This window comes from Saimiri boliviensis, chromosome X, assembly GCF_048565385.1.
Source record: "Saimiri boliviensis isolate mSaiBol1 chromosome X, mSaiBol1.pri, whole genome shotgun sequence".
Taxonomy (NCBI): Eukaryota; Metazoa; Chordata; class Mammalia; order Primates; family Cebidae; genus Saimiri; species Saimiri boliviensis.
Window position 1 is genome coordinate 35,397,276 of NC_133470.1, and position 15,830 is coordinate 35,413,105.

The following is a 15,830-nucleotide window of genomic DNA, read 5'->3' on the forward strand; positions in this document are numbered from 1 at the left end:
ATATCTTTTTTAAAATTATATGTATACATATAAATCTTTTGTTTTTTTGGTAGAGATGGGGTCTCACTGTTTTGCCCAGGCTAGTCTCAAACTCCTGTCCTTAAGTCATTTTCACTTCTAAGCTTCCCAAATACTGGGATTGCAGGTGTGAGCCACTGTGCCTGGCCCCCATTTCATATTTGTATTGTAATTCATGACACTCAACAATTTTTCATGCATATTGTTAGAATGATTCTAAGAGGTGCCAAAATATGGTTCCCCAAATATCAACAATACGACCTATTGATAAGACAAAACTGAGATTCTTCCTTTGGTAGCTTCTCAAAGAGAGGAAGGTAAAGTCAGAGTTTCTTGAGAATCAAAAGTTTGTTTTAAGGTGGGTGTTTCCATGCAGGGGGATTTGATTAAGACCTTCCATACAACAGTCCAGAATTGGTTACGAAATAAAAAAGATGTTGAGATGAGAGGTCTTAGAGCACAAATGATCTCCTAATGTGTTGAAGAGGTGATCAGTCCTCCAGCAAGGTCCTGTAATAAAAAATCAAACCATTTACCTAGTCATGACAGTCCTGGAAAAGTAGTCATACTAATAATGCTGGTGGAGTAGCAAAGTCATGTCAGTGTAGCTGGTAAGGTATGATTCGGGCTGAGTGTCAGGAAGATGGTTTTGGTTCTCAGAAGAAACATTGTCACATATCCACTTTATAGATGAGGAAAATGAAGCTCAGGAAGATTTAAATGTCTTGCCAAGTTCAAATATCTAGTTAGTTCTAGTGAGAGAACTAGTGCTGAGCTCCTTTCCATCTTGTTTACTAAGAACTTTGCCTCCTATGCTGTTCTTGCTCTTGTCTCAAATCTCTCTGGGCATTGATGAGTTGCTAGAGCAAGAGGTATCTTCAAATTGATTTTAAAATATAAGCCACACAGTCTTACTTGAACAGATGATAAAATGCTTTACTGAGAATGGGTTTGTCCAATGATTCTAAGTGTCTTCCACTTTATGTTCCCTCAAAGATAATCTGTGGATGAAGAAAAGGGAATTATGTCCTTACTAGAGGTTTGATGTGACAAATTAATCATTAACATGGCACTGGCTGCTATATCATCAATGGTATGCAGGGGACAGAAATGCTTTGCTGTTTTTTCTCTAAGTTTTTTCATAAGGATGTTTTTAAGTGGAAGTAAGAAGGAGCCAGGAAGAAAGGGACAGGAAGTTGGAAAAATGGAGAGAATAGATCTCTGTCTCTCCTCTGTCTGTCTCGCTCTCTCTCTCTCATTTGTGCTGTTTACATTTGGATTTTCTTTAGTTCTTTTTCACCTCCCTGACTCTTCTGTCCTTCTAATTCCCACCCCACCTTATTCCCACATCTTATGTGTCACATCTGTGGGTATAATTCATGAAGATAAAATATACCCCAAACAAAATGGCTATAAAGTGTAATATGGGTGAAAAAGTTTATCAGTGTGAGCCCAAGTATTAGTGTGGTAAGTGGGATACAGATTATGTTTTCTGTAAGTCTACTATTAAGAGCCCACAGCAGGTGCTCCAAAGTATTTGTTAAAAGAACAAATGAACAAACACGTGGACACCAGTTACCATTTCACTTTTGAGGTCAACTCAAGATGCCATTTTGTTTTCGTAACCTTGGTCCTGGACATGCTGATCAGAGCTTTTCCTAATGTCAGCAGTGTGTGAATCAGGTGAAAAGTAGGCAAATACCGAGGGGATTTGGCGGTGTCTCTGCCCTGCCACTGCTGCTTAGAGTGCCAAGTCCTTCTCCAGGTTTGGGTGGAGATGGGGTGAGGGAGACAAAGGCTTGGTGAAGAGAAAGCCTGGATGAGCACTGGAATAAATAACAGAGACTGGATGGATAAACAAGCGTAGAGAGGTGGGGTGACATCGGTGAAGCAGAGCTAGTTTGATTAGAAACTAAATAGATTTTTGGCAGGTTAAGTGGTTCTAAGCCTTTCTATGAATTGCTCTAATGTTATTCTCCAAGAAATATCTTAAAATTATTCACTAAAATCTCACATCGCAGACTCAAGCACCAGTACTCACTTGTAAGCATAGCACAACCAAAGCTACTTGTTTTAAAAACTCATCTAAAGATACTTGCAGAAACTTTATAGACTTTATTAAAAATTATTATCCCTTGAATTGCTCTAACCAATGATTTAAAATTTTGACAGTAGAATATTATATATTTTGATATATATGTCTCAGTAGGCTTACCTTTATGTATGTTGTACTAAAGGCGATTGCACTCAATATCAGCTGCATGGAAGAACAATGTTCCTGTTGATTGTACTTCTATTTATTTATCTATTTAATAATTAAATATCAGATCTAATTATTGATTTAAAGGCACATCACTCAGTGTTAGTAAAAGTATCTGTTGAGTCTAGTTAATTTTATAACAGTTATGGGGCACCAAATTAAATATGAAATGCAAATACACACAAAATGCAAATGCATGAACAAACTGATAAAAATGCTAACTGCTCTGCCTTTAAAAAAAAAGAAGCTTCTGGGTGGCAAATGTACATAACAAAATATCATTACTAGTTATAAAATTTCTTTGTTCCAAGCTGGATGCAAACAGATTGGGGATCTAATCTGTCACATATACACATGAAAAGGTGGATTCTTGGAGACAATGGCTGCAAGGAGCATTTTCATTAGCTTGTCTCTGTCGTATTATATTGGTGTATAATTGAAAAGTGAACTATTTTCATTTCCTTTTTCAAAACAAAGTCCCAAGACTGACAGAATAATGGAATGGCCAGTGGAATACCATGATTTAAACCAGTATTTGTTAGATGTCTTTGTGGGCAATGTAGAAAAGTAATGTCCAAATAATTCTGTTGTGAAGTTTCATGGCTACTTGAGCATTTTAAAAAAATTAGATTTGTGTCAACTTAGAATGAAGTGTTCAGTAGTGGGTTCCAGAACTTAACTTTAGCCTTTTCTTTTTTTACTTTCTTCAACTCTTTGAATGAAGACCCCAAAGACTCATGAATCAAATTTAGAAATGAACTAAAGCTGAAAGAGATTGTTAGATTGGGAGTGTTGGAAAATCAGTCAGAGAACAAAATAAAAATTCAAAGATAAAGTTATAGATTGAAGTTAGGAAACAAAAGCAGCAAAATTAAACCTAACAGAGATAAGTGCAAATTTCTCATTAAGGTTTCATGATTTAATCACCTGAGTACAAGTTGGAAGGAGATCTCAGAACTTCTTATTAAAATGACCTAGGGGATTTAATTGGTTCCAACTTCAGTACAAACCAGTAAGTCTACAAAGCCATCCAAAAGCTATGATTCCCTTGGCTATAAGTTACTCAAGGAAGAAGAGCCTGTTTTTCCTTCTCCCTTCAATCTATATCCAAGGAGGAGTATTGTTTTGGATTCATCAAATTCTGGAACATGATTATGTTATATGTGCCAGGGGGCACAATCACTGTGTGTTTCCAGGTCAGCACTTGGGTGTGACTGTTTTGCTGCTCTCGGAAGTACTACTGAAGTGGAAAGGGTCAGGACCTACTTTCTTTCTGTTGGAGACTCTCTTCCTCTCTCTTCTTTCTCTGCCATCCATATGCCAATTCAGAGCCTACTCCCCTGGAGTATATCCAACCAACTAACTTTTCTTTTTTCTTGACATGGTACTGGAGTATAGTTAGATCTAAAATTTGGGGGCAGATAGAAGCATTCACAGGCCTCACTCACAGCCTGCTTTGGACCGAAGGCATTTAAGCTAAGTAGCCTAGGAAAAAGGTAATGCTACACGTGGCCCAGGTCAAACATTACAGTATCCTTTCTTGGCAGCTTGGGATCTAAATTCGGAAATCAATAAGAATTTATTTCATTTTTCCTTTTTCATTATTTTGAGTGTGTGTTTGTGTCTCTTTCATGAACTTCTCCCTCTCAAGGGAGGATGACAGTGTCTAGAGTAAGCTATTCATATTCCTGTATTCTTGGGACATTTTATCATTCAGAAGCACAGCACCCTATCCTCTACTACCTCTAATAGCCGGACTAAGAGGACAATACAAGAGTTAACATCCCTTTATACTCCAGACATACATTTTTGACTCTATTGTATATCTCTGTTTGGGTGTCCCATATGCACCTCAAACATTTATTTTCAAAATGTAACCTAACTCCTTGCAGCCTCTTCCCTTGACTCTCCACCCCTACTGCTAACTTACAGATGCACTTCTGCTACTGTTTGAGTGTTCTCTGTTCATTAAAGACATCATCATCTTCCTTGTTGCTTGGCTTCTTTGACCTTCCATATTTAGTTGGACACCAAATTCTGTCATCAAAAAAAAAAAAAAGTCTTTGGAACATATCTACTCCTGTCTTCACATAGTTTGCCATCACTATATATCACTTGGATTATTTTCGGTCATGGCCTATATTTCCATTCCTGCTACAATGCTTAGCACATAGTTTGTGACTGACTGGAAAATATAGCTTTTATGTCTGCCTTCAAATGTTTAATGGAACATGATGTTTGAGAGGCAATAAATTTATTTTTTGGCTGCTTCAGATATCAAGGAGGCCAATTTTCATTAATGTAAGATAGAACTTAAGACAGATTGACTCCAACTATGGACTAAACCATTTAATAAATCTTTGAGCTCTTTATCATTGGGACTATTCAAGGAGAGACTGGATAGACATCAGGGAGAAGTGCTGTCAAAAGGATGCTGGCTTTAGGAAAATGTCAGACAATATGACTTTTAGGGTCTCTTTCAACCGTAGGATTTGATGATTTATATATTAATTTTTAAGGTTTAATTGAAATTAATTCAATTCTGTTCTGACTGATAGAATTAGAGATAAGCATTTTTTTTTATTTCTTTCCTATGTTTTTTAAGTATTCCAAATAGAAGTGTATTGCTCCCATAATCAGAAAAATTTCATTTTGAGTAAACTCAAAGACTTTTCTTTTTAAAGGAATATTTTGATCTCCTTTGAATATGAGCATAACCTTTCATTACATGCATCAAAGAAACATTTTTGTTATTGTATATATGCCAACTGTTAATTTGATTTAAATTTGGTTGCATATAATAGAAAAGGAAAAATAACAGGGGCTTAAATAAGCTAGAGTTCTAGTTCTCTGTTTTTATGTAAAAGAGGTTTGGATATAGGCATCCAGAAGTGCTATGGTGACTTCACCGTGTCAGGCACCAACACCAATTTATCTTGTTCAGTTGTACGTGGCTTCAATTCCTAAGGTCACCTCCTGGTCCAAAACAGCCACTGAATATTATCATTACGTATGTGTTCTGAACAGCAGGAAAGAATAGGGAGAAGATGGACCTGCTTCCTTCATTTTAAAGAACTTCCCAGAAATACCAGACAACACTTCTTTATAAATTTCACTGGTGAGAATTTGGCCATAATGTTATATCTAGCTGCAAGGAATTCTGTCGGGAAAATCAGGGCTTTGTTTCTAATGAGGAAGAAGGGAATGGATATTGGGAAGCTAATAGCTGTCTCTGTTACACCTATTGACTAAGGGTAAGCATAATACAGAATCATTAAGGAAATGTTACTGGCCACAACTTCTTTGCTAATAGTTTTAAGAACTTCCTATTGGGCTCCATTTATTTCAATCAGTCAACAATTATTTACCAAAAACCTTCTGTTTGCATCATTCTTTCTTTTGTAGAATGGATCTGTACCTTCCCAGTGGGGTTGTAGTAAGCATTAAATGAGATAATAATGTAAAACACTTGGAAGAACATCTGATATATATTAAGCACTCAATACATGTCAGTTGTTACTCTGATTAATATTACTATTTGTGAAACAATAAAAGTGAGATTGAAAACATAGTTCCTGCCTTAGGCTCCTTCTCTTCTGGTGAAGACAAGATGCATAGATGTGAAGTAACTTCAAATTAAGTGTGCAATTAAGATGCAGATATTATGGAGCAAAGAATATATTTTGTAAAAATTTAAACGCTGAGAAAGTACCTGTAAGGATGTCTTTGTGTGTGTGTGTGTGTGTGTGTGTGTGTGTGTGTGTGTGTGTCTGTGTATGTGTGAGAGAAAGAGAGAGAGAGAGAGAAAAAGAGAGAGAGAAATGTTATTGAATATTTAATGAAGACCTAAGGCTTTAGGTTTTATGACATCTTAATTTTCTCTGGTCACATAATTTGGTTTCATCTCCCAAAGAGGCTAACCACTGGCCTATATCATCTCAGGCTGATAAGGGTCTTTCTGTTTCTTAAAATTCCCAAGGGAGAGGCTACAGACTCCCCAGTTTTCTGTTAGGTTTATTTGTGATACTGTAAGTTTTAGCTTTTTAAGGACAAAACTCATGAATTAAAGTAAAAGTTTTTTCGTTGTTTAAGAATAAAGCACCAACTTAAAATTGTATCAATTGAATGAACAACATCGCCGGTATGGGCGAGAATGAATAACCCATCAGAACAGATATTGTCTGCTATTTTTTTTTTTTTTTGAGAAGGAAAGTCTTTCCTAGCATTGCATTCTATTTTAATGCAGTACATTTGCTAAGAGAATTCAAAAGAAGAGATCGGGCCCATTGTCCTTCATTCCAGCAGCATTGAAGGCCCAATTTCATCTTTTGAGGCTCTTAAGGAGCGTACTGCATAAAAAGGAATGGACTGCTTGCTATTCAACCATAGCTGCAATAGCAATACCAATCATTATACTGTTATCTATTTGAAAAATGTGGATTTTACTTGGAGATGGTATTTATTGAAGCCTGCAAGAAATCCGTTCTCTGTCTACCTGGCAAGAGCAATTTGAAATGGAAAATTCAAGCTCAGAAATCCAGTTGAAATTTGACCTTCTCTCATTGCCATGGATTTTGGTATGATATATGTAGGGGTGGGGGTGAGAGGTGTCCATTGGCTTCTAATCCTGTGCTGTGTTTGTCTCCTGCTGCACAATAGGGCAATCGAAGGAAAACCTTCTCCAGCTTTATTAAAATGGGGAGGGCGTGGGATTCCGGGGCTGATGCACTTAAAATGCTCTCTGAAGCATCATGGAATTTTTACAAAAGACTTTATGTAGCAACAATTCTATTGATAGAGTCAATTAGAGTTTTGTCTGTGTAAGAACTGCAGGATGGGACCCCAAGTCACATGCTTTCAAAATTATTCTCCCTTTGTTGGATATCACAAAGGATATTTTCCCATGAAAACAAGATCTTTTGTTTCTCATGAATTCATTCTAATTGTGAAGTGGGCTGATAGGGTTACTGCATGTTCTTCTCTGGCAGTGGCAAGTGGCCTGAGGGAGCTGGTGAAATGGGCTCAATCATCTATTAAGCTTTTTCCTGATCTTAGTGTCATTCACTTATCATCTAAAACCATAGTCCTTGATGTTCATCTCCAAGGGAGATAACTGATGTCACAGATAATGATTTGTTTCTATTTGGCTTTAAAAGATAGCAGGCAGAATATCCCTGCCTTTCGGTTTTTCTACCTTTTTACAAATGTGTATGACTAACAAAGAAAAACACAGAAAATAAAGACAAGTAGGGAAAGTTGAGACAAGTTACAGCATCAATTTTCAAAAGAACTTGTTAAATACTTCATTGCATATGCTAGGTTCTGTGCAGAAAATAAAATAGGTTCAATTTCCTCTTTATGAGGACTACAATTTACCAGCTACGGTGCTGTGGTGAAAACATTTAGCAGCAATTTGGCAAGCATTTACGTAAATGCTCTGTAGATGACCTGTGCTAAATACAGAGGATTTAAGACAGGTAAGGCCTAGGCTTGGCCCTCAAGAAACTCATGCTGAAATGTTATGTAATGATGCAGCAGTGCTGCAGCAAAAAGATGAACTTAAAAGTGCAAGAGGAACCAGATGAAAGAAAATTCAGCACGTAAACATGAAAGACCGCAGCCAAAAGCCCACAATATATTCGTGAAGGATAGGAAACGTATTTGTAAAAATTTCCTGTATGACCTATTGTGGAACGCTTTGGCCAGATCTTTTGCACGGAAATCTTTAGTAAGTCCAATGGTACAGTAACAAGTGAGAGGGTGTGGGTTGTGCTGTGTTACAGGATGGAGGCTGGGGCTGTGAACCTCTCTGTATAGTAATTATAGTCTGTGAACTGTGCCTGCTTGGACATGCACACACAACCATATGATCACCAAACTTCCAGAGAGAGTCTATGTGGAGCAAGGGAAGGTGAGATGGAGCTTTATTCATTTTTTTTTTTTTTTGTATCTTTGATCTCGAGGTCTCTATTGTACCTTTTGTTTGCTGGTTCCCCACCCAGCATGAGTTATCATTTCATCAATTTTGGAAACCGGACTGACCTTTGAAGTCTAGCATAGCTCATCTATGGTGGTTTTTGAGGACAAGGTAGGCAGGATATGGTTGGAGGCAGAGACGACTGGAGAACATTAGACATGGACAAAACATAGTGTCTCCTTTAGATCAAGAAAAGAGGACTTTGTGGTGAGTGGGATATAAGTTGTCTCCTTAGATGGACAAAGGCAGTAGATTTTCTCCCTTTCTGGTTGAAGTAAGGAAGAAAACCCTGGTTATCAGGGATGAATGGGGAAAGGAGGTGTTCTTGGCCCAAGCATAGGGATCAGGTGCAGCATAGGCCTAAGGGCAATGGAAATATTTTGGCATCACTGAGCGTGGTTTAAGCAGGTTATTCAAGGGCAGGGTGTGCACCATTGTGAAGGGAGGCGGAAAGTGCTGATCTGGGACCTGATACAATGGTATGATGACCACAGTCTTACATTAGAAACAAAGGACACATGATCTGATGAGAGACTGTATCTGAAGATGAATAGAAAAGAGACAGGCAACATAAGCAGGGCATGTGATGTTAGTAATGACAGTGATAAAATAACCAGAGAGTGATTGTATTAAAAATAGGGCTTCTAGTGAAGTCGAGATTGTAGGGGGAGAAAAAACTATTGTTTTGTATCAATCAAGCAACATTTATAGATGTTCAAGGTCTCTGGATTGCATTCCCTGCTTATTATACTGCTTTATCAGATTTTCAAAGGCCATGGTTGCACATTAACCTACAAATACACAAAAGCCAAATTCGGTAGCTGGTATGGTGAAAAGAAGGTTTTCTTTTTCATATATTGTCTTGAAGAGAGTCTTAAGGGACTCAAATGATTCTCACATGCAGTCCTATAGTATAAAGGGACTTCCACCTGAAGTAGGATCTTTAAGCATTTTCCTCCCCTATTCCTATCCCCTCTTTTTTTCTGACCCTAACTCTAAATATCTTTAAGAAAAGCGCTTTGAAAAATATAAAATAAAAGCAGCTGGGTGGGTGGAGGGGGAGTACGCTTTGAATGTTCTTTGTCAAAGCTGCAGGCATTAAGTGAGCCAAGGCCTCACGGAAAGAGCTCTTTCTTGCTCAAGTGTCTGCGGATTTTGCTCTGCACCATTTCTTTGAAAGTCTCCTTGACATAACCGTGATGTTTCTTCTTTCTCTTGCCTGACTGCAGCTGTACCTGACTCTTATTTTGTCACTTGCCAGAGGCAAGAGCTAGCAGATAGATCTTACTAATTTCAGCTGTTTGGATTAGTATCAACATAAGTAGATTAATACGGATTTCATAAAAGACAGAACTCCACTGACTCAATCAAGGCCAAAAACTTTAGTTGGCTAAATCTACAATTCCTTCTGCAACCCCCATTGATAGCAAGGCTGTACCCTCCATTGCATAACCACCACATAGGCAAAGAAGGGCAGACTTTTCATAAATACATATATCTAGCAATGGCCGGCACCGTGGTCCTCAATGTTTGACTGACTGGAGTACCATAAGTAATAAAATGCTAAAAAAAAATCTATTGATGGGAGTATGTCAAAGGAACACGGGGGTTACTGAAAAAGCTCCCAGTGGCAAAAGCTGGAAAAACTTGAGCAACAACGTGAAGTAACATTGATTTAAAACCAAAAGTATGAAAAAAAAAGAGAGAGAGAAAATAAATAAATGGGAGAGAAAAAGAGAAGTCTCCTGTTCAGATAAATTCCAAATAATTTATGTAAGTTCTTTGCCTTCAAGGAGGTGGGATATAACTTCTCACTCCTGATGTGTTGGCTACAGGGACTTTCTTTCAAGCATGCAATATAGAACAAGGGGCGGGGGGGAAGAGAAACTTTACAGTGGGGAAACTTGACAAATGCTACCTCAGCCAGGTGATCAAGGTCAGCATCAACAGTGATCAGTCATGTTGATGGTGTGTACCCTTGAAGTGATGTGACAAAAATGGCACTTCACTTCGGTGGTCTTCCTTCTAAAAACACACAATCGCAGTCTCATTATGAGAAAAACATCAGACAAATTCCAGTTGAGGGACATTCTACAAAATATATGACAAGTACTTCTAAAACTGTCAAGGTCATGAAAGACAAGGAAAGTTTGAGAAACTGTCACAGCCAAGAGGAACCTAAAGAGTCATGATGACTAAATGTCATGTGGTGTCCTTAATGGGATTCCGAAACAGAAAAGAGAAATCTGAATAAAGTATGGTCTCTAGTTAATAATAATGTATCAACATTGGTTCATTAATTGTAACTATACAAATGTACCACACTGATAATGCAAGATGTTAACAATAGGGGAAACTGAGTGTGGAATGCATGGGAACTCTCTGTACTATCTGTAACTCAATAGCTACAGTTCTTTTTTTTTTTTTTATCTGAAATAGTTGTAAAAAATAAAGTCTTTTCAATAAAACAAAGCCCACAGTTAGAGATTGCTGGCAGTCAGCCGGCCTAGGCTCATAGAGGGAAGTGTGGCTGAGATATGGGCATCTGTACCACCTAATATCTACAGATTTGAATTACTAGAAGAGTCCCAGGCATCCTTCTGGGGCATTTTGAAAGTTCTCCTCTCTCACTATGGTCTTTTCTTGGAAAATTTGCAATGCACACTTCAAATCTGTGAGCAGAGAGTGGACTCTGAGTAGAGCTTGCACAGTGGCCTCAAGACGGATAGGAGTCCCATCAGACCACCAAGGCCATCTGAGGCAGAGACTGTGGTGCCTGCCTGTACTGAGCTCTACTGACCAAGTAGGCAGAGCAGCCACCAGTGTGTGTGGGCCTATCCTTGTTCTTAGGAAACATAACAATGCTACCCACTTCTCTGGGCGATTTTCTTGGGGCTTCACAGGGATCCAATCTGGATGAGCCAAGAGGTTCTGCTTTGAGGGTTTAAGTGAAATCTCCCCATTCTATCCAACGTAATCTGGCAGTTTTAGCCACGAAAGTCCCAAAACTACAGAACTGAGGAAGGCATCTAGGCTCTGCAGACCCTGGCCAGGCTGGGGCTGCTATTTGTAAAATTTGAATATCTAAACAAAAGCAGATAGGATAGTGGCTATGTCTATTGTTTCTGGGCAAATCATGAACAATAGTTTGTGTTGGAATTCCATAGGTGGCCAGGAGCATAGACGTCTCTGCTCATGAATGATGTGTTTTTGTCAAGACTGATTGAACAGTTCTCTAACCATGATTCCCAGGAAAGAAGCTGATTAACTTCAACCCCGGGCAGCATGCCTCAAAGCAGCCATGTTAAGCACAAGGCATAGTCTATGTTCCATGGTACCGGTCACTAACCAATACATTTGAGAGTAACATATACTTTCTGATTTTTCTAATTTCCCCTTTGAATTTTAAAATTAGGGCCTGTTGACTCATGGTCAAAAGATGAGGTGTCAGATGGCAATTAATGTAGGCCACAGGTTCCATCCCTTTTCCACATTAATATTGGGAAAAAATGTTTTTATGTTACGTGCTGGCCCTGTGTCAGACTAGTATACAACTACAGTAATTAAGATGTAAATACAAAGCATTAACAAAGAACATTGGTATTTCCCATCTTGCCCAACCGAGAGTCCCCTACTAACAGAACTAAAAAAGGAGGGCCTTGGAAAAAAAAAGAATTATCTCGGACTTTTTATCGAGTCCATCATGATAAGCAGATATCATCAATGAAACTTTATTCCTAACTGACTTTGTTCTCGGCTTTCGTACATGCACAAGTTAGTGCAGAAGAAGAGTTGATAAGGCATGCCAGGCTCTGTACCTATTGATCTAAGATTGGGATTTACTGCTGCTTGGAAAGTTCTAGCCAATTTCAGCTTCTGCCGTGTACCCAGCAGAGAGAATGATAAATACCATTGTGCCATCGGGGCTGTCACTTTAGAGAGTGACATGAATGATGATAAAAGACAAACACAAATTCCAGAAAAAACTTGGATTAGCTTTCCAGTCAACATGACTGAAATGGGAGATGGGAAACTATTGATAGAAAGCACTGAGTGTTCCTGATGCAATGTTATATAACAATGATGATGCTGTGCAAAGGTACATTTCACTGTCTCTGGACAAACAGGAATACATTCTCCTGGGGAATCTGCTTTTAGAAAAGATTCTTATATTTTCCTTCCAAGGGAAATGAAAGCAGAGAGAGAATGGAATTTGAAAAGCACCAGAGAACGTTTAGGACACCACCAGAGACTACAAGATGATGTTTGGGAAATCCTCTGACTACTCTATTATTCTCACTACTTGAAAGAAATGACATCATTCAGGCTTTGGAAAGATGTTTTGGGTTATTTTGACCCAGCTAATGGGCGACTTGATCACTTGCTTTCCCCATTGCCTGATACGGTCAGCAATACAAAATCGTCTTTAGAACAGCTAACAGGTTATGTCAATGACAAAGCCAAAGGCACTTTAAGACGTGATACTAAAGCATGCTCTTTATTAAGTTAACTAATATATGTAAAGAGTTTAGAACAGTACCTGGAATAGAGTTAGTGCTCAATAAATGGTGGCTATTATAACAGACTTTTTTTTTATTTTAAGTTCTGGGGTACATATGTAGAATGTGCGGGTTTGTGCAGAGGTAAATGTGTGTCATGGTGGTTTGCTGTACCTATCAATCCACCACCTCGGTATTAAGACCAGTGTGCATTAGCTCTTTCTCCTAATGCTCTCCATCCCCCTATCCCACCTCCCGACAGGCCCCAGTGTGTGTTGTTTCCCTCCCTGTGTCTATGTGTTCTCATTGTTCAGCTCCCACTTATAAGAGAGAACATGTGGTGTTTGGCTTTCTGCTCCTACATTAGTTTGCTGAGGATAATGGCTTTCAGCATAAGACAGGGTCTTATTCTTTTTTATGGCTGCATAGTATTCCCTGGTATATCTGCACCACATTTTCTTTATCCGGTCTACCATTGATGGGAATTTGAGTTGATTTTATGTCTTTTATAGCAGACACTATTAATGTCCTGCCCCAAATTCCTTGACCTTCTTCTGAGTTTGCTTGCAGGCGCCTCTGAGTTCCTGTGCACATCAGCAGGTGCCCATTTTGAGTGCTGGGCTTCCTTGGCTTCTCTGCCCAAGGGCCTCCTTAGGTACCAGTGAGCTTATACACTTCTTTGCAGAAGAGGCTAGAAATGCTAGGCATTTAAGGGCCCCAGGAGCAACCCCCGACCCATGAGAAATGGAACCTGATGAATAAGTACCCTAGCTCCCATGTTCTTAGGTGGGAAAATTCTGAGGAGTGTTATACAAGTTTCCTCAGAGGATCTTCTTCAGGATTGAGCTCTAGTTACCCACAGCAGAAGCCTACTTTAAAGCACCCTTTTCTTGTCTTTTCACTTTTTCTTATCTCACTTTATCCATTCTATCAATTCTGCTTCCTGGGATTACCTCCCATATAAACTGCCTGAACATAAGTTGTTTTTCAGGATCTATTTTTGGGTAATCAGAACTGAGAAAGTATTGTTGTCATTAACCACTGCTAAGCATGGGGATTATAAAAGGTCATGGCAGAAAAATTCATTACAGTATTATGTAATATGGCTGCACAATGATTTATCATTTGAAGACAAATAGATGCATGCTGATATTTGGATTTATAGAAAATGACCAAAAATTATTCAAGTAATAAGAAACAGGGTTTTGGAATAGTAGCTATAGCTGGGACTCCACTCCCTCAAGAAGCTCATGTATTCCAAAATGTAGAAAGAAGTAGTGGCTACATGGTAATATGTACAGCAACTCTTGTACTCAAAGGTCATCATCTTTATTATGTTCCAACATGGACAGCAAGACATGTACAGTATGCATACACAGTGGTCTGCACAATTGTATTTGCTGCATGAAAAAAATAAGCAAAACAAAAACCGTTCAAGGCTTTTAGTTCAGTATAAATTCATTCCTCTAAAGGAAAATGCCATCCTAAACATTTTTTGCTTGCAAAACAATCTTCAAGCTATAGAGCAATTTATTTCACATGACATTTACAGAAAATCAACAGAAGTAGCTTTTATAATGTGTGAATCCACAAATCACGTTTCCTTGCTATGGTTATGCATTGAAATCTCTTGAGGTCTCTTCTGGTGCTGCCCTTGGGAAAGGGCCTTTAGAGATGATTATTTCTGTTCACGTAAGTATCCTTTTCTCAATGGGAAATTTATATTATTCCCTACTGGGGCACCACTGCTTTCTCCACTCCCAGTCCTCCAAAGACAGTACTTGACAAGGATTGCTATCTTCTGCCTTAATACCTTCATAGTCTCCAACATTTCATATGGTGCTGTACTTGAAACAAACAAGCAAAAACTGAAAAATGAAATAAAAAGAGAAACTGAAGTAGATTCAACATTAATGGTAATTTAAGTGGCACAAAAATAATTTAAACATGAAAATGTAAGTGAGGTCAATGAGTACAATTGTAATCGAATCCTGAGATTAGATAACAATATTACCACCCAGCCTTAGCACACTGTTATTCCAAATGACCTTTCCCCCCTTCCCATTCACTCCCTTCAATACTTGGAGTGATGGGTTTCGTAATGTAAGCTGAGCTCAGGGGTACTGTGGGCTCTCACACAGTGATGCTTAATCACAACATCACTTCTCCAGCCTGGGCTATTGCTATTTACCCTTTAATGCTGGCCAACAGGAGATAGATGGTAAGCAATCATTTTCTAATGGCATGTTCAGAAATCATTACATTTAAAATGTTAATTTATTAACTTTCTTTTTGTTCCAATGGAGCCTAGATCTCTGATCTGGAGGATTTATAAGTTATGAATAAGAACACAATGGTTACCAAAGGGAGAATAAATTAAAATAAGTTTTCAAATGAGTAAGGTGGTGTTGTAAGGGCAGAGGATGTGCTGTCAGTGAAATGTAGGTGAATACAGAGTTTAGTTGTGATGCACATATTTCGTCTACAGTAAGTAAGGCACCCAGATAATGGTCAATAAGAAAGCAACTCCCAAAGAGAGATTTTTGAGTGTCCACTGGCCCAAAGAAGGCAAGGATCTTGTCAGATCTTCCACATCAGCTAACCTTTCTGGTATTGTTAATAGCCTTAAACACACAAAGCCACCTTGTAAAAAGTGAACTGAGGCTGATTCAGATTCTTTAAAAAAAAAGTTTTTTATTTTTTAATTAGAGACAAGGTATTACTACTGTTGCTTAGGCTGGTCTTGAACTCCTGGCCTCAAGTGATCCTCCCACCATGGCCTCCCAAAGTGCTGGAATTACAGGTAAGAGCCACACAGCATCTGGCTCAGATTCCTTTTGAAGAGTTTGGCCACAGGGATTATGCAGAGGCCAGGCACAGTGGCTCATGCCTATAATCCCAGCACTTTGGGAGGCCAAGGCATGAGGATCACTTGAGCTCAGGAGTTCGAGACCAGCCTGCCAACATGGTGAAACCCAATCTCTTACTAAAAGTAAAAAAATAATAGCTGGGTGTGGTTACATGTGCCTGTAGTACCAGCTGCTTGAGAGGCTGAGGTGGGAGGATCGCTTGAGCC